The sequence below is a fragment of the Aythya ferina genome (genome assembly GCF_964211825.1).
Source record: "Aythya ferina genome assembly, contig: HAP1_SCAFFOLD_230, whole genome shotgun sequence".
In the NCBI taxonomy this organism is placed as follows: Eukaryota; Metazoa; Chordata; class Aves; order Anseriformes; family Anatidae; genus Aythya; species Aythya ferina.
In genome coordinates, this window is record NW_028181306.1 from 73262 (window position 1) to 92985 (window position 19724).

The 19724-nt window shown below is 41.6% G+C and overlaps 1 pseudogene across 1 annotated transcript; it reads left to right on the forward strand.

The window, feature by feature from the left end:
• Window positions 1-1406: 1406 nt before the first annotated feature.
• On the forward strand, window positions 1407-19444 carry LOC311428978 (ubiquitin carboxyl-terminal hydrolase 42-like; annotated as a pseudogene). The gene is made up of 17 exons: window positions 1407-1523; window positions 1620-1769; window positions 2711-2853; window positions 4960-5113; window positions 10664-10755; window positions 12358-12595; window positions 13334-13534; window positions 14123-14233; window positions 14390-14492; window positions 14697-14764; window positions 14921-14991; window positions 15523-15605; window positions 16524-16635; window positions 17013-17153; window positions 17348-17448; window positions 17912-18053; window positions 18734-19444. The product of its transcript is annotated as a ubiquitin carboxyl-terminal hydrolase 42-like (transcript).
• Window positions 19445-19724: the final 280 nt, after the last annotated feature.

A 19724-nucleotide genomic window follows, 5' to 3' on the forward strand; every position in this document is an offset into this window, starting at 1 on the left:
AAAGGCTTTGATATGTAGGCGTGTCACAGCACTGAAAAGCACAGAGATCTTTCCTTATAATTACAAACAGTATTTACAGGACTACTTTAATGAAGTCTGAAGCCCTTTCTTGGACTGTCAGTTCCTGTGGGAACAGGAATAAGAGCAGCAGTTTGTAAAAATAAGTTTTGAGATCCTGTTCTCTGTTTCATCTGGAACTCCTCAATAGGAATCAACCATAAGTGCAGTGTGTTTTCTTTTTCCTCCAATTGGCTGCTTAGATGCCTTTTTCTCCTTAATTTATGAGATAAGCCTAAACTAGGGGCGTATATTTCAAAGACAGATGTAACTTGAATATACCTGCGGATCAGCAAAGTCCTCTTCTTGTGGGCATTCACTGGCTTTTCTTCCCCTTTTCTCCTAGGTTCTTGAGCTGTGAAAAATCTAGACAGATACATATGTCCTCATCTGAACTGGTCATTAGTCTCCTCTTCTGGTCTGAGGGAAGAAATGAGCACCTCAGGGCCCAGTTATCTCATTCTAAAGTAGATGCCTGCAATAGGTACTTCACAGGTGCAATTCATGCACCTTTTCCTCAATGTCGACAACGAAGAGAATGCCGGATGGTTTGCTCAGCTTTCACTGTTGTGATTTTCTGAAGCAAAGTGAAATGAATCTCCCACCCTCAGTGTTTCTTCTCTACCATGCATGTGCTTCTGACCTCCCTACTTCTTGTTGTCCTCTCCTAGCCGCTCTAATGAAAAATGAAAGAGCCCTTCCATTTTTGAGAAGCAAACTGGTTAATTTCAGCGTCTTCTGATGCATCGCAAATGTTCAGGGTTTTTAGGAAGTCGTTTATTTAAAGTTTTCAGAATAATTTTGGTAGACAGTGTGCAAGGTTATGAAAACCTCTGAATGCTTGTATTTGATCTGCAGGTACCTGACTATGCCACAAGGATTAAAGAGCCGATGGATCTTTCAACAGTTCTGACTCAAATTGACTCGTGCCAGTACCTCGCTGCAGGAGACTAGCTGAAGGACATCGATCTAATCTGTGACAATGCCTTAGAGTACTACCCGGATCAAAGATCTACAGGTGAGGATGTGCTTTTTAGCCCTAGTTTAAAAAATCTGTCAAACGTATAGATGGAGAAATGCTGTGTGCGGACAATAGACTTCGGATGGATTAGATTATTTTGGACGTCCAGACTGTAAATATTTTATCATTTTGCTACTTGGGCATGGAATTGTGATATAAGTGTTCCCAAGGAACTAGTGCTTTTGTTTTAATTAACTTCGATGTTGTTATGCTGAAAATATTCACTGAGAGAACCTTTCGGAACCAACCTATGAAGAAAGCAATTTTTCTGTGATCAAAACAGTTTCATTGGTTGGTAGACAACATTCAGTTAAAGTCTGTAAAATTTCAGATCGTCACAGCGCCTATGTTTTGCAAGACACTGCATATTCAATGGTGAGGAACGAAACGGATACAGAGTTTGGACGACTTTGTGAACAAATTAAAGAATCTCGTGAGAAAAGAGGTACGTGCTTTAACGCTAAGGATTTGAAGACTTGTCTCTGCATTTGTAACTGAAAATGCACGACGAAGATCTTTGGTATCTATTCTTTCTTGCAAGGTCGCACCTCTGCAGCGTGTGCTCCATGCGACAGCTCCAAGTCACCACAGCAGAACCCTGCTACTGAAGACGAGAAACCAGATGAAGAGAGTAATGAAAATGAGGAGATGCCAGCGGCACCTGTAGATGCCAGTACACCCATTTCTAATGGCAAGTTGCATTTTATTCAGCTGCTCTTGTCGTTAATACCTTCTCTGTTCTTGAGGCGCAACAGGTGTCTCTGATGCCTGGCTCTTTATGGCAGAGGTATTTTGTTTTCAAATTGACTTCCAAATGGGAGAGAGAAATCCAGAGGTCATTCATTCAATATAGTGATGAATTAAAGTTCAAAGAAAGTTGGTTCATTTGATGTACTCTTACTGGAACTTCATTTTGTAAACAGAACGACCCCCCACTCAAGGATATCACAGCTTCCCTCCCGTACTAAAAATGATAGTACTCACCCTTGTAGGAGCAGCAATGTGAAGAAGGTCAAGGGCAGTAAGAAGGGTTCGAAGCTTTGATATAACAAGCCTTACACTTTTTTTGACAGAGCTCCTAATAAGCATCTTTAGCAAGGTCTGGAGATGGGAGAAAAACTCAAACTAGATTTTAATTCTAGGATGTATAATGTCAAGCTTGACTGTTCCTCTGAACAGTCAATTGAATTTATTTTTTTTTAATTTAAATTAATTAGTTTCGTTTTTTTAATTTAAATTCAATTGAATTTAAAGTTTTGAATTTAAATTCCAATTGAATTTATTGAAAAAAATTCCAATTGAATTTAAAGTTTTTGTTGTTGTTTTTCACGAAACACTAAGTTTATGTGAAAGGTTTTGCTGCAATATCTTTTTGCCAAGGATATTAAGCTTAAGTTATCCACAAGAAAATGGTGGGGAGAGGGAAGCTTTAGTTTTGAAAGCTTTTTTTTTTTTTTTTTTTTTTTTTTCTCTCCAGGTTTTTCTTGAGCACAGCAGCGTTTCAGTGTCTGCCTGCCATTAGTTGCCCCACTACCAAGTCAGGAGGGTCAATTAAACTTGCGTGAGGCAGAATTTCTTTATCTGAATCTACGTGGTTCACATAAATATATTCTTGTTTCCTTCTTTCCCTAGGATTATTCTTCTAGCAGTATTGAATGTTTCAACGGACACCGTTTAAGATCAATGAGCAAAAGCATCCTGCGGTGTTCAGTCTCCAGCTTTGAAGAAAGTATGGCGATACTGAGGGGAAATGTCAAGAGAAGATGCTTTTCAAGGTACTGTATTTCTATATGTTCAATCTCTGTTCGATTTGTAGATTGAAAAGCAAGAGAGAAAGCATGTGCAGTGAGTTGTGGCCTGATAAACCTCCGGCTAAAATCAGCAGAGGCCTATGAGCATGCTGATGGCGTACCAGTACCTTAAAACTAGAGTCCCTCTTCTCAGTGAAAGTCTCCCGCTTTTCTAAAAAAAAACTGTTTTTTTTTCCCAACCCCTTTGAGGTGTTCTTGTGGTTTAACCCGGCCGGCAGCTAAACACCACACAGCCCTTCTGCAACCCTCCCACCTCCCTCTCTGGAATGGGGGAGAGAAATGGGAAAGTGAAGCCCACGAGTTGAGATAAAGACAGTTTATTAAGACAGGAAAATAATAATGATGATGATGATGATGATAGTACTGCTACTAGTAATGTGTACAAAACAAGTGATGTACAATGCAGTTGCTCACTACCCGCTGACCAGTGCCCAGCGTAACCCCTAGCAGCCCGGCTGCCCCGCCCTATCCATGGTGCAGCGTGTTGCCATAAGGCATAGAATTCTTTGGCCAGTTGGGGTCGGCCATCCTGAGTCTGTCCCCTCGCAGCTGTTGCTGTGCGCCGATTCTGATCGCTAGTAGGACAGTGAGACACCGAAAGGTCCTTGGCTTGTTGTAAGTACTGCTCTGCAGCAATTGAAACATCGGGGTGGTATCAGCACTCTTCTAAACATCCTTTCACACATTCTAAGCCAAAACATAGCAACCTACCCACTACTAGGAGGAGAACTAACTCTGTCCTAATTGAAACCAGGACATGTATCTTTTCCACTTGGGTGCTATTGCTCATAATTTTGAGAATTCAACATGAGCAAGCTAGGAAATGTGGGTACATACAGAACCGCGTGTATATGGCACGCAACAGACTTGGGATGTGGATCCTGCGTGAGGCCTACAGGCTTCTCTTTGTATACCATGGAGCACTGGCTTGTAAACATGGTGAAATTTCCCATCCTTGATGGGTCTAATACAACAAGTCTTTTCTCCCTTCTCTGCCCTGTCCTCTTTCTTAATGTAGGCAGTTGAGAAAGCCAAAATTGGAACGAAAAAAAGAATATAACACAGGTAAGTGGCTGTAAGTCCCCGGGATACCTATTTGTGCTGGTTACTGAAGAGGATGGCACTTGGTCACTCCATCGCTTTCATTTGGCCCCAAAGCCTTCTGTAGTCATCTGAATTCACTCCTCAGTGACTTTTCTGTGAAGAGAGGTAGGTGCAAATAGGAGATTTTATGAATTCCTTGGGGAGGGAGCAGTGTGAATTGCAGCTTGGTAGGCACAAAGCAAACTGTTCTAATTGTGCAAAGTAAATCGATACTTGATAAGTTCAAACTTAGTTTTATAGCTGGCAACCACAAAAGTAAACCTTAGCTGTGATCCTAGCAGCACAGTGGTGTAGCTCTTCCCTTCCCCTTGTCCTCTTGTCTCTTTTAATGACAGTGCAAGCAACAAACCTGTGCCAAAGGGTGCTGTATGGTAAACAATGGGCAGGCTTTTTTCTAAAAAGCACGAGTTTGAGTTATGTGGTGTTTGGGTGTTTCTCTTGAAACGATTCTTACCTCCTTGAGCTGTTAGATCATAATGCAGGAAATGGAAGTGCTGCATGCATAAACAGAGTAATCAAACATACACCTCTTAGGAAGAGGCTTGCAATGTCATAGTGTTTGTTTTGAGCACTGTTAGATACAGTTTTACATGAATGGAGTGAAAACACCTTAGAGAAAGGTGTTGATTGTTCTCACTTTTCCAAGACAGAAATAACTGGAGTAGATTTCCCTCCTGCATGGAACAAAAGTTGCACGTTTGTTTTTGTCTGGCTAGCTTTCAGTCTCTAGTCTCTTTAAAAATTTCCCTACAGGTCCCAGTTTTAAGTAGACAGTTTAAACGTGCAGAGCGATAAAGAAGTGGAATGCAGTGGTTGTGACAACAACTTCTGATCTGAAATGTAAAGAAAAATCAATCCACTTCAGGGTGCCTTTTTTGTTTGTCTGTTTCCATTTTACAAGAGCAACGGTGAAATAAGGAGAATCCCATCTTCACTGTTTCAAAATACTTTGTTTCTGCGTTTCAGTCAGCAGAACATTGAGGAGTAGAGCTGGTGCAAAAACTGTGAGACGAGTCCACGGAGAAAACAGGGACTTGGAGCTGCGCCGCAGCTGTAGAGTCGGACACAGTCGGTACTCGACTACTAACTCGTCCATTCTATTTGACAAACTTATGACAAAGTAAGTCATCTTTTCTTGCAGACCTCTTAGAATGATCTTTCTTAGCAAGCCTTTGCACTATGGCATGATGTTGGCCTCGACTTGCTCTTTATTTTGACAGCAAAGAGTTATGGCTGCTCCTGGCATTTCCTTCATGTTTACAGAGAGACACCGTTACCTGGCTAGATAAACAGATTTTCTTGAAGGTGCTATTTCAGCATATAAGAATTGATTTAAAAAACAACAACAACAACAACAAAAGTGCTTCATGGCTTACTAGTTTTGTAATCTCACATTTCTCCAGGAATACTTGATTTGCTGCATTTCACCATTACACTCGTCAGCGCCACTGATTCTGGTTTATCACTATTTGCATTGCAAATATCCTTGTCCAAAGCTGAAACTGATGTATGCACTGCTTGAAAACAAAACCTGAAGTTGCAGAGCAGAAGACTCAAGTCATTATGTTAGCAGCTGTGTAACCATACTGCTTTCCAAGCATAAGATGTCCAGCTTATTTTGTTTCTATGAAGAGTTTAAACGGCTCCTGTTAAGCAAAGATGTCCCCACACTGATACTTACTATTAAGCAAGGATTCCACCTCCTTTGGCTGAGGTCTGCTCCCTTACTCATATTCGAACATTCATCCAAGTAGCCTGCAATTCCACCCTCTCGGGGGAAAGTCCATAGAATAGAAAAGGTTCCTCCAGTCTCTTCCTCAGCCTTTTTTTTTGAAGCATGCAATAAAGCAAAACATTCACAGGCTGCTCTTCCATGCAAAACAAGGCAAATTAGTAAGACAGGAGCCACAAAACTGATTGTCCTTTAAAGTTAAAATGAGATTTGAAATAGATCGAGTTAGCAAGTGTTGTAAGTCTGTAGCTAAGTCTGGTTTTGCCAATGCAGCACAATTCCCTATCACGTAGCCAGAGCTGCTTCTGTAGCTCCAAGAAGCAAAACTGCTTTGACAAAATACTGTGTCATCAAAGCATTCGTTGGCTCAGTAGGCACGGCTCAGGTTCAACAAGTTTGTGAAAAAATGAGTACTAACAGAAGCAGCAGGGTCCAAAGAAACACTTAAGGGGCTTTACCTTGAGTGTTATGCACCCTGTCAATAGAAAAGCACTGTAACAGAATCTGCCACGGCAGTCTGCATGTTACTGAAAGACCATCGGAGTAGGACTGCAGCAAGATCGTTCCGAAGTTACAAAAAAAACATATGGGGGTGGGAGTTTAGTTGTGTTAGATAACACAATCTTAGATAAAGATTTTGGTCTTAACGTAAAAGTAAGGATGTCTACTGATCTCTTCAACTCCAACAACTGAAGCCCAAGTCTGAAAAATCGCCTTTAAGAATGCAAAGAAAATATTTAACTCTTCTGTATGTTCATACTTTGCTATCAAGCAAAGGAATGAATGCTGATGCCTTAACTATGTAGGGCTGTAGCTTACAGAGAGACTACACCTTCCTGTTTTTTTCACTTTAAAAACGTTAAATGCACGTGAAATTATTTCGGGGTGTTTTCACATGCAAAGCCTAATGCAGTGCATGCAAGCCCTGTCATCTTCTTCCTCTAGTAGTGTCGCATTAAGGGGTGTAGCCGATTGACCGTCACGGGTCCCGTCAGATTCAGGGTGCTGAACTATCACGGTCACGGACTCACCAACAACGCAGTACGGCCTCGCTCTAGTCGCATTCAAGGAGAACTCTCACAGCTAGGAAGAATGCAATTAAGTGCAATTTCTTACGGCGACAGGTACACAGGTTCTTTGGATTGTCAGTGATAAATTCACTGTCTGCAAAAGCAAGCTAGCATGCATGAAATGCACAGGCACACAGCCTAGGTATTAAGACACTAAAAAGCATCAAAACTCTACAGATTTCTAAGATTCCACAGAGACGCCTGGTATAAGCAAGCGTTCAGATCTTACCCCACGGCGTCCCAATGGAGTGGGGGTGGGGGAGTGAGAGGCTCAGCCTGTCGAGTGATGTCAGAAGGAATCCTTCCTGATAGTATCTTCCCTAACATCCCCTTTCTCTTAAAGCAATTGATATTATTTTCTATCTTTAAGGTGGAGCTTGAGTGACTCTAGTCATGCATATCTTGGTTGTGCGTGGTAGAAATGATCTCACTTGCGTTTAAAGGTACAGGCTCTGAGAAATTCCGAGGGCGTGCTCAGTGAGGGGTGGTTGCACCTTGGAGGCGGGTAGCTTTTGGGATGGAGGTGTGCTTATGATGCCTAGTCGCTTAAGGCGATTACTCCACAAGTAGTAACTTAGTGTTGATTTAACTACAGCATATCTAAAACATAAGAAGGATGTTAGTATGGAAGAAGCCGATGAAACCAGTCCTTAAATCTTACTACTTATTGTGCGTGAGCAGACTGGCATGAGTTTTAGCTATACTGGCAAATATCAAACCACACCTGTGTCGTCCCAGAGCTGGGAAAAAAAAAAAAAAAAAAAAAAAAACAAGGAAATGTTGAAGCAAATAGGGAGGCCTGTAGCTTGTGCAGTCTTTTAGCTGAGAAAATAAAGAAGGAGAGAGACAGGTAGCCTTGAGCTAGCAGAAGCAAGGAAGAGAAGGGCTAAAAGGGAAAAAACAGGAAGGAGAACACCAGCTCCAGACTGACCTATAGTAACCTTTTTCTCATTAAGGGTCATTAGCACATTAAAAATCACACCTGTCAAAATGCTAATCTATGCTAATGTGGGATTCGGTGTGTGTCCCCCCTCTCCTGTTCCCCCTCCCCCCCGGTATTCCTCTGTAATGCACAAGCTCAGTGGAGATAAGTTAGGTGAGCTGTAATAACCAATCCAAAGGAGCCAAAGAGAGAGTTTTCACAAGTTTCCTGTGTATAAATGACGGCGATTTGAGTCAGAGGTGTGCTTGCTTTGCGAAAGATTGCCTAGTACCTGACTCTGCAGAGTTCTATAAGTAATTATATAATTAAAAGACCTTCATGTGCATTCCGACTCTGGGTGCTTATTGGCGTGGTGCACTCTGCACGAACCTGCAGACAACATCTGTACTCAGTGTCATGCCTACAGACAACCCTTTACTGTTGGGACCTGCATATTTTTCTGTGCATTCAACACAACCCCTTTGGCACAACTAGTTAACCACGTAGCTGCCAGTCCACCACTCAGTTGCACTTGTGAAGAGGAAAAGCTATTTCCATCTACTGTAGGAGCACATCCTCTAAATGCAAGCTTCACTCACCTGGTCATTTACTGCAGGACAAGATTTGAAAACTGTTGTTGAGTTCTGGGTTTCCTGCTTACAGGAAAAATTAAGTGCTAGATCACCCTCTACTCTGCTTTGTCTGCTGCATTTAATGGAGATTAAACTGATTTCGTTTGCTCCTCCGTTTATGGACAATGAGCTGAAGGAACAGGTACAGCACATTAGCCTGGAATGCCTTCCCTCCCAACCAAAGTAAACTGGAGCTGTAACTAACACAAGCAAAAGCAAGGCTTCTGTGTTTTCAGCTGAATAAAGTTCCAACAAAATCATCCTCTGGGATTTGAAGCTTACTTCACATGACATGCCAACGACTCTTTTCCCTCTATTGTAAAGCGGATCCCTGCTGTTAGTTGCTCTAGAAGCAAAGGAATCGTCGGTTTGGTTACCAAATAGCCGCTTCTGCAAACGAGAAGTGTTGTGCTCTCTCTTCCCTTTGAATGACTCCACACTTCTCATCAGCTACTGGATTGCTGACCTAGAATCAGAGAACATCCCAAGGTGGAAAGGACTCCCAATAATCACCAAGTCCAACTCGTGGCTCCACACAGGACCACCCCAAAGTGAGACCCGATGTCTGAGAGCATTGTTCAACACTTGTTGACCTCCGTCAGGCTCGGTGCCATGAGCAGTGCCCTGGGCAGCTGTCTCAGTAGCCAGCCACCCCCTCAGCGCAGCACCTGAGGCGCACGGGGCTCGGCGGGGCGGCCCGGGAGGGGAGGACGGCAGGGCGAAGTGGCAGCTCCCTCAGAGCCGTCTCCCCGCCGCCTCGGCCGCATGCCGTGGCTTTTTCGTGTCGGGGCTTTTTCATGTCGTGCCCTCAGGCTCTCACCGTGGGTGAGATGCTGCTCCCCAGCGCGGACCCCTTGCGCGCGGGGCCTGCCCGCGGCGGCGGCGGGAGGGAAACCCCAACCCCAAAGCCCTCCCGGCAGGGAGAGCTCGGGGTGAGGGCCGATCCGGCACCGACAGTAAACACACGCCGGAGGAAACGCTCTGGTTTTAGCCATGAGCAGCGCGGCCAGGTTCAAAAGGCGTCACGCTGGAGCTCCGAGTTCGGCGGCGTTCCGAGGCCGTTGTGGCGGTTGTGGAGACGGCCCCGGCTGAGGTGGCTGCTGCTGTCGCTGCTGTCCCCTCTGTCCCTGCTGTTGCCGCTGTTGCCGCTGTTCCCGGACCTTGGAGACCCCCGGCGGCTCCCTGTGCCAGGCCCTGTGGCCCCGGGGAGCTGCCCGCCGCCTCGTCGGCCAGCCCGGCAGCAATCCTGCCAGCACAGAATAGCCCACTGCGTTTCAGGGTAAAGTGACGATTAATTTCTATTTCCTGGCCTGGGTGCTGCTTTCTTCTTTAAGGAAGCTTCAAGGTTAAAGGTTCAACTCAGTTATGTCAGGGTTCAACTCCGTTTCGTGAAGGGGCTCTTGTACGAAAGCTTAAGCTGGGTTTGACTCTCTGCTAAGCGGAGGCCAAACGTGGACCTACTGAGAAGCAGGTCCTAAGTGATAACATTTTCTAAAGAGACTGCTAAACACATCTGAAGAGTGCTGCTGCAGAACTCTGAATGGGGGGATAGCAACTGTCTTAACTGATCTGGAATCTTGAATTTACTTTTCAATGGACAAGAGGTGTGTCTCTCAAGGCAAACAAAGAGAGGAGTAACACCCTCTCTTGTCACTCATGTCAACATAAATTTATGCTCAGAGCGTAGGTGTAGGAACAGCATCGGTATGCATATGGAACATCGGGAGAGGAAGCTCTATCGGTATTTACAGTTTTTCTACTACCTTGTCAGAGAGACGTCATCTCCAAATGAGAAATGGATGTATTTTGAAACAGTGGTGGTGGATCGGATTTCTTCTTTCTAGTGTTAATATTTGCTCTTGAATCGTACTTAATACCTGGTAACACCTCAATCAGTTGTCAAAAATAAACTTAAAAATGTGTAAGGCTTATCTCATTGGTCAGTATAAAGATCAAGGTCTTCCCTTCCCTTCCCTTCCCTTCCCTTCCCTTCCCTTCCCTTCCCTTCCCTTCCCTTCCCTTCCCTTCCCTTCCCTTCCCTTCCCTTCCCTTCCCTTCCCTTCCCTTCCCTTCCCTTCCCTTCCCTTCCCTTCCCTTCCCTTCCCTTCCCTTCCCTTCCCTTCCCTTCCCTTCCCTTCCCTTCCCTTCCCTTCCCTTCCCTTCCCTTCCCTTCCCTTCCCTTCCCTTCCCTTCCCTTTCCCCCCAGTATTGTTTTTCTGTTCTCCTTCTCACTGCAGTCTTGATTTTGTTTCTTGTCCCTTAAGTATGTTTCCAATGTGTTGCTGAAACATTTTCCCTTTCAATCCTACAAAAGGAGCTGTCACTGGTGAAGATCAGAGCTTATCCCTGAGCCCAGGCGCTGTCACTTTAGTCTTCCAATCGGACAAGGACGACTTCATTTCTCATGTAAATGCATTTTTCAGGTTTGCGTATTGTTTTTTCAGGAATGGAAAGTGTGTATAGAATGGATTTAAAATCAATTTTAAATGTAAAACGTCAAGGCAAAAAAAGTTCTAATTACAACCTCTGCACACAATTTGCCAGCTGTGGGACTAGGAGTTTTCTTATTTACTGTGTTTTGTTTAACGTGTCTGAAGTTTAATGGACAGCAATCAAGGCGTGCTAGAAATCTGAAAGCACTTTATGCTTTGTTCTCTCCGTCATTTTGGTATAACAAACTAGCTTATGTTTTAAACCCTCCATGAGGTTAGTGGTTTCCCTAAAGGTAACAAGTCCCTGTGTGCTACAGTAAGACAGTAACAAAACATGAAGTATAGAAGTTCATCCTGTCATTATTCAGCTTCTGCCTATGGACACACAGCTATGCTTATTTAAAGCGGTATCACCTTGAAACCTAATCAGCATTTTAAAAAGGACTTTGTAGCAGTTATTGGCTTTTGTCCTGGAGGGCTGAGGTTTGTTTTGTTTTGTTTTACATTCAGCATTTCCGTTTCTAGCTTACATTCCCCTGTTGTTTTGCATGAGGAAAACGTGCAGCTTTACAAAGTAGAACGGAAAGAGCTGCTTTTTAGTCTAACTTTTCAGTTTGTTGTAGGAGTTTTAAATGTGGTAGGAGTAAAACAGCAGAAGTACTGCTGCCAAAGTTATATTCAAACTCGTCTTTCTTGGAGAAGCAGAAGAAGCCCAGGGAGAAATAAATTTGCAAACATGCTCTTCATGCTCTCCTTTCCCAAGATTTCTCTGAGATATAGCCCATCCTCTGTGGGTTTTGAGGTATATGGCTCCCAGGAGTGAAAAGGAGGGACAAACATCTCTCCTCTTGGATCTCAACATGCCAGGGCTTTAGTGTACTGCCACTTACGGCTCCGCTTTTTCACCTGGAAAAAGCGACCACATGATGTAGACTGAGGAGCCCTCAGAAATTAACTTGCTATCACCAAGTGACGCCCATGAAAGGTGTATTTAAAAGCTAGGCTCATTATAGAATCATAACAAACCCCTCATGACTGGTGCAGTAGACAGTGAGGTAGAGGGCGAGCCCTGGAAAGACAGAAGAAAAGTAGCAGTGAGTTCTGGGTACCTTTGTGCAGACGAAACAGAAAAACGCAGGCAGTGAAGTAATAGTGTTCCGTTACTCATGTCAGCAATAGATAATTGCAACAATTATCTATTAGATCATAGGTACTAATTAACAGATAATTGCGCAACTCCGGAAATCAATAAATAACTGATTCCCCTCAGAGAATGTCTTCTACATTTTTATATTAAAAAGACTCCAGAGTTGTAATGGATTAAAATCCTACGGAAGGGAAAGAAATGGCATCAGCCACTAGTTCTGCAGAAGCTAGAAGTAATACTGATAGAGTTTAGATGGAAATTTTCACTTTGTGTGTTTAGTTTGGGGATTCTTTTTAAATCATTCATACCAGCGATTTAGTTCTTAAGGCTGTTTCTTTGAGATTAAGTGACAGGACTTCTGCTACTCTTTTCTTCTTGGAATGCTTCTTGATATTCTTACGTCAACCAGAACTTCTGTCTCTGTCGCAGATGTGAACAATGACCGTAGCTAAGAAGCCCAAATCTTCAAAGCCTAAAAAGCCCTCTTCAAGGCGGTCTGGCAAATCCAAGAAACCAAGTACTAAAATACTGATGTCACGCACCGCCAACTGGGGCCGGATAGTGCCTGCAGAAGATTCAAGCCAAGTCTCTGTGGCCCAAGGACGTGGAGGTGCTATTTACTGTAGATCATCTGAAAAATCTAAGGCTTTTGCCCCAAGAGATCTAAGTAAGTGTGCGTTTTATCCTGCCTCCATTTTCTTCAAAGCAAAAGTAGAAAATGCAGTTCTTACTTGTTGCACTGATAGAGAAGGGGACTACTGTGAACAAAGACTTCAAAAGCGAATCCCCTAAGGCAACTGAAGTGACTGATGTTACAGAAATTAATTTTGATATATTTACAGTCAACAGAGAAATATGGGGAGCTTTTTGTAATGCACAGATTCCTCCATGTCTTTTCTGTTTTGCAAAGAAAAGTGTTTGATGGTTGCTATTCACAGCTTCCATTCTTCACAGGTTTTTTGAATGATAACATTGCTCAGGAAAAAATCTGGTATCTGTAGGGGTACCGTCATTCCTAGTTCCTAGTTTTTACGTGTTTACCGTATAATTTCAAGTCTAAGTTTGTGGTTTAAGTTATAATAAGGAAAAAAACAGTAGTTGAGTTAATCAGGTTAAAGATTATAGATGGAGAGGAACTTGGCATTAGGTGCTACAAACAGAATGGCAGTTAGCCTTGCCTTAGAAAAATTAAAATGGTTGACTAAAGTTGTTTGTTTTTTTTTCCCCAAAACATTGTGTTGACCAGCCAATTTGAATTTGGTGGTATTAAAGCTGTCTGCAATAAGTTTTTCTGGTTTGGATTGTAGCTAGCTCCTCTAGGTGCTCCTGCAGAATAGTATTTTTTTAAATACCTTTCTTCGAAACAAACAAACAAGATCTCTTTTTAAATTTAACTTTCTTGCAGTCGTTAATGATGGAATTGCTCCACCACAGAGCATTCTTTTTCCACCTGAGAAGATTTGTATGGATTGGCGAGAAACACAAAGTGTTGGAGTTGGCCTGTACAATCTTGGCAACACATGTTTTCTTAATGCTACTCTACAGTGTTTGACCTACACACCCCCACTTGCCAATTACATGCTTTCTCTTGAGCACAGCCAGTCATGTGAGTACTTTCTAACAGTATTTTGAATCTGTTGGATAGCTCTGAAGGTGAAAGAACAGCAGTGATTCTGTGAGATAAGCTTATTTGCCTGATTTTACCTGTAGAAGCTGGCTTTGAGCACCGTATTAGCAGTGGGCTCCGAATAGCATATGGAGTGCAATTAATGCACCATGTTTTATTTATTTAGTTATTTGTTTGTTTGTTTGTTTGTTTATTAAAGGATCATTTATTGCTTCATGGGAATAATGAAGTGCATTGGACAGTAATGCATTTAGTAGTAATTTTGGAGAGTAATACATTTTGCAGCCTGTGGAGTTCACATTCCTGTCAGCCTTTACAACTGCGACTTTGCAGTAGTCTTTTAGATTTCTCATCACAAAATGCATTTGAATACAGGCTTAGTGGATATTTTTCTTCTGTAAAGTTGTGTGAAATGAAATGTTACAAGACTGTTGGGACATTGGCATCTTGGGAGAATAGAATGTAGCAAGGAGAGTGGATATTGTATCTGTAGTTTAAATTGTACTTAGATGTTTGTAGTTATGGATATTTCGCTGGACTGGGATGCTTTGTTCTTTCACTCTTCAGGTCGTGAACAAGATTTTTGCATGATGTGCACGATGGAGACTCACATTAACCAGGCCCTGCGTTGCACTGTTGATGCCATCAAGCCTACGCATGTTATCAGTAATCTCAGTCGTAAGTGGCTTCAGATGTGTTTCTTTTCGATAGCTTGTGATCTTCAAATAATTATTTGATGTGTATAAGTGGTTTTAACACTCAAATGAAGAGAGATTTTAGAAATACAAGATTGATTTCATTTTTAAATGGGGTCAATACTATCATCTTATTTAGGAATAGGATAACATTTCCATTTTGGCAGTCAAGAAGACGCACACGAGTTCTTGCGCTATACTGTTGATGCTATGCAGGAAGCGTGCTTGAACGGAAGCACCGAGTAAGCATAAACAAGTTCACTTTCATACATTCTCTAGCACCTTCTAGTCCTTTATTTACTCTCAGAAATGATCTCTAGCACTTTTTAGTGCCTTATTTACTATCAGCAACGAAAGTCTACATCATCCTTGGTTTTCATCAAACTCTTTGAAGAGTTAACTCTGTGCCTTAAATCTTCTGAGGTCTGATTATAATTTATTTCCAGATTGGACAGATCTTCTCAAGCTACCACCATCATTCATCAAATATTTGGAGGATTTCTAAGATCGAGAGGTACTTGAAAAAATATTCCTGTCCTTAGAACTGATCTGTGTCTTTTGTCGGTAGTAAAGCAGTCTGTAGTTTGTCTAAAGTAGTATCTGTCAACAACTTGAATTTGGACAGTTAGTCTCCTTCACATAATGTTAAGCATTTATATTTTGCTTCCAGTGAAGTGCTTGAATTGCAAAGCAGTTTCGGATACGTATGAGGCATTTCTTGATATCACTTTGGATATAAAGGTAAGATGTTTTCTAAATATAATTCATGATGTTTAAGTACATGCATAACTTTCTAAATTAAACTTGTTTAACTTAAAAAAACAAACCACATATAATGTTAAAACATAAGAGCTTGGTGGTGCTAAGGAAGTGGATTGGACTTTGTCCTTCCGTGGAACCCATGTAAATAGTCTCCACATTTGCATTGGGTTTAAGGGGAAGGAATTCTCCTTCTGCAAAAATGATAATGCTGTCATACTTCTTTGTTGTTCTACCTCAATATACATCTAATTGTTAGACTGATGAATTTGTCCCCAGTATTGATGACAAAGCACACTATAGATGCTGTCTAGGCTACTGGAAAAGTATTTGTTCCAAAGTCAAATGCCTTCCAGGTGAGGTCAATGCTGAGCATGCTCTTTCTGCCTCCTTCTTCACAGTGCTCCTAGTAGATCGCTTGAGTATGTTAGTAAGATTCTCTTATAAACTACTAGTATGTCTCTGGAATTTTGAATTACGGTGACTTTACGCTCTTCTTTCTCGCTGCTCTAGGCGGTTTCGTCTGTTAGCAGAGCTCTGGAACTCTTTGTGAAACCTGAAGAGCTGGATGGAGAGAATTGCTATAAATGTAGCGAGTAAGATTTTGACGGATTAGGTCTTAATCCTAGATGTCAGTTTTCTATGTTGCATGACTCTGTTGGACTACCTCTAAACTTTGGATCTACTTACAAGTTTTGTGGAAGTTTATAAAAGACTTGGATTTTTGTTTCCTTGGAGGGGGGAAGTCTTGTTCATAGGCATTCCCTATGGGTTTGCAATTCTCTGGCTTGTATTTTGCCATCAGAATTCAAAAAGAGCTACTTTTGTTCTTTCTATTTATTAGCTCTCAACAGTACTTTTCTTGATGTAAACTGCCCAGTTTCCGTTGTTCTCTGGGCTAGTGGCTAATTTTCACTGCTTACGCCGTAGGTCCTACCTTGGAGCGGGCAATGTGTCAAACTGAACTATTTTGTTTCAAAGGATGGCAGATGGTTTCAGTGTCTTTCCAGACAAGCTCAGTACATGAAGACTTCCTACTGTTAAATGTCTCCCTCCTGTAGAATGACCATGTGCTTCTGTTGTATTTTTGATGTTGATAGTCGACCTATGTCGGAGATTATTTGCAATTTCTAGTCCTGGGGACCAAGTCTCTCTCGTTCCGCTTTCAGTATTTGTATTTCCCTTGAAAGCTGAAAGAATGTTTCCAGGATTGGAGTTCAAATAGCCACTTTTGTAGACCAAGAAATGGTACCTTGCCATCCAACCTGGTAATACCCTTTCGTGAGAGATTCCTGTTCCCGCTATGCTCTGAGTTGTTGGGAAAATTGACCTTCTTCTCTGTATTAACAAACCTGACACGCAGTGCATGGGTTTATGAAAAGAAAAAAGACCAACCTATTATGCAAGTAAATATCATTCAAATAGCATAGGCATGCGTGAGACATTAAAAGGAGTTTGTTTTGGGGGCGAAAAAAGAAGATGCCTTCAAACACTTATCTCTGCTTGTTTTTAAGGTGTAAAAAGATGGTTCCTGCGTCCAAGAGATTTACCATACACCGTTCTTCCCAGGTTCTCACAATATCACTGAAAAGATTTGCAGATTTCACAGGTGGAAAGATCAACAAGGTATATTTACCACTGTAATGCAACTATATCATTGTGTAATGGGACATCCCCCAAAGCTGAAAGTTGTTAATATTTTCAGACAATAATTGTAGACTAACGACTATGGCTTATTCTTTCTCTTAATATCAATAAAGTTCCCGCTTGACAAGAAGCATATGCTTTCCTCTGAGAAGGCTGATTCATCAGGAAACAGTTCTCTGCAACTTCTAGTCTTAACCATTGTTTATGGGAAGACTTATTTGTAGTGAATCAAGAAATATATTCTAGAAATATATTCTAGAAATAAATTCTAGTCTGTGTTTTTTGGAAGTGTTTTTCTCTGGCTAGTCCACGAAGTACTCTGGGATAATTTTTCTGTCTTCTTGGTGTCTCTTTAGGAGGTGAAATATCCGGAGTATTTGGACCTGAGAGCCTACATGTCGCAGTCAATGGGAGAACCACTGCTCTATGCCTTATATGCGGTGCTGGTACATCACGGTGTCAGCTGTCACTCAGGACACTATATATGCTATGTAAAGGTAGAAGTCAACAGCATTTCTAACAGGGTAAAGGTTGTGCTGGCAAACCAATTAAAGCATGACTAGCAGCTACTGTTTCTAGGGAAAAAGATTTCATTATATTTTTATTTGACGTGTGTGTATTTTGTTCCTATCCGTGATTTCATTTGGAAAACGTGCAATTCACCTAAAGAAATCGTTGTCTTTATTTGCAGGCTGGTAATGGACTTTGGTATCAGATGAATGATGCTAAAGTAGTGCGTACTGACATTAGAAGAGTTCTTGGTCAGCAAGCTTACATACTTTTTTATATCAGGTAATAACAAATCTTAAAATGTGTTCAGAAGAGATTTACTTTCCCGTTATTGATATTTTTCTGTTTTGCAAGTGTTTTTCTTGCTATCCGGGGAGAAGATTATTATTTGTCTAATTCAGTTCTGTCTAACCTGAAATTCTCTGTGTCATTTATTATCTTTTGTTGCTTGGCCTTAAACTGCAGCACTTGTGTAAATTGCTATCTATGTGTTATCTGTAGCTGGCTAATTTAGAGAAGGAGAGAAATGAAGGTCATCTGTGGTGTAAGAATGAATTATTGCTGTGCAAGTGATAGTCTTAGTAGGAAGACTGTTCTCTACTTTTCAGTTTGTAGTCTTGGCGAAGCCTTCTGTAGAGAAGGCTTCCATATCGTATGAGCTGTTCCTCTAAAATGATAGGATGGGATTTAATCCAAGAGTAGGCTGAAAGAAAAACTAAACTACGATCACTGCTCTTTTCTGAAGGCGCTATGATTTGACACTTGGAGAACGTGCGTTTTACTTGCCAGCACCATCTTATCCCTGTTCATTCCCTCCTGGTCAGCAGGGGGCTAATAGTAAGCAGGCTGGATTTATGGGACCACGACTTCTTCCTCATATGATTAAGGTAATTCAGGGAAGCGGGAGGGCAGATAACGGCACCAAACTGCTAGTGGGTTTGGGGTTTGGTGTGGGGTTTTTTGTTTGGTTTTCGGCATCTTAGTTTTGTTTTCCTTCCCACGCTGCAGCTTTCTTCACAGCCCTCATGCTACAGCCAGAGTCATTCAAACAGTGGTTACTGCTAAATTGTGCAGCCATGCGACTCCATTACTTTATACCTCCAAGACAGCTTTCTAAAGCACAGAGAGCTATGCTCTTTGACAATTTAAGCAGAGTGTACTAATCCTCAAATCATTTAAAAGAGGACTTGTTTTTCCTATCCTCGTCACTTTAGCTAAGACAGGGAAAACTAAATGTCTTATTCCTGAGCACCAGAACAATTATTTCAGGCTTTTCAGGGTATGTTTAAAGGGAAAAATACATATATTTGGGAATAGCAGCAGGTAATGTTAAGTTGCTTGGCTGGTTTTCAAAGATGATGTTAATTTGATACCAATCTGCAGTAAACCAAAAGCAGGAATTGAATACGCTTATTGGACTTGCATTTATCCTTAAAGGGCAGTGTGTTTTTCTTTTTAGGTGTTAAGACCATTTGTAGAAACACTCAGTAGGAGAGTTTTGTGCTTCAAAATGTTACATGCAGTGTTTGCGTTAATCCATCTTGCAATTTCTTCTTTTTAAATACAGAATTCAAGCCGTTTAAATGGAAATGGATCCATAAAAGAGGACGCAAAGACCACTGGTGTCACCCTAAAAAGGTCATCTTCAGCACCACCAATGGCCTGTGTTCAAAACCAGGCAATTACCAGGCCTTCAATTACTGATACGTCAAGAAAACAGAAGATCACCATCAGTATTCACAATAAATTGCCTGCTCGTCAGACTGTGTCACAGCCTGACTGTCTTAGCAGTGCTGTGGAGGATGAAGATCTCTACCAGGCTGTTCCTTCATCCACAATTACAAATTTGGTAATGCAAATGAAGCAAATGCAAACAAACAAAAAAGTTTCTGATGAAATTTTTGTGGAGCCAACAGTGAATGAAAATCCTAAACTCAGCTCTGATAACACAGTCCCTTATGGTGCAGAATCTTCAGGAAAATCTGAGGAGGAGTCAAAGGGCTTATCTCAAAGGAATTGCAATGCAATGTCCTCTAATGGAATTTTGGTTGGAAAGGTAGTCCGTACATTGCAGCATTCCAACTCTTCCTGTCAGAATGCTGACAAAGGAAGATCCCAGCATGAGCTGCCAAAAACAGATTCACTAAATGGTGCTATTAGGTTAGTTAATGAATCTAAAGAAAACGGACTGAAACTTGATGATTCCACTTGCCGAGTTGAACCTGTTAAACCTTCTGAGATGTTCTTTTCTAAAACAAATGGATTGCTTGAAACATAGATTTGCTCCATCGAGAATTTCTCACCTACGATGTATCCGGAAGTGTTTATTGTGTTCCTAATTCAGGTGAAATACTGAGAAAACACAGCACAAATGTGATCGTAAGACTTTGTCATATTATCCCATTAGAATTTGCAGACCTGAGCTTACATTAGAACTTGTCAACTTAAGCTCAGCTGAGATAAAAATTCCTAATTTCATAAAGTAGATTTTGGGGGGTGAGTTGGGGTTATCTTTGAAGTGTAGATAATGCATACAACTCACAGCGGTCTTGCTTACC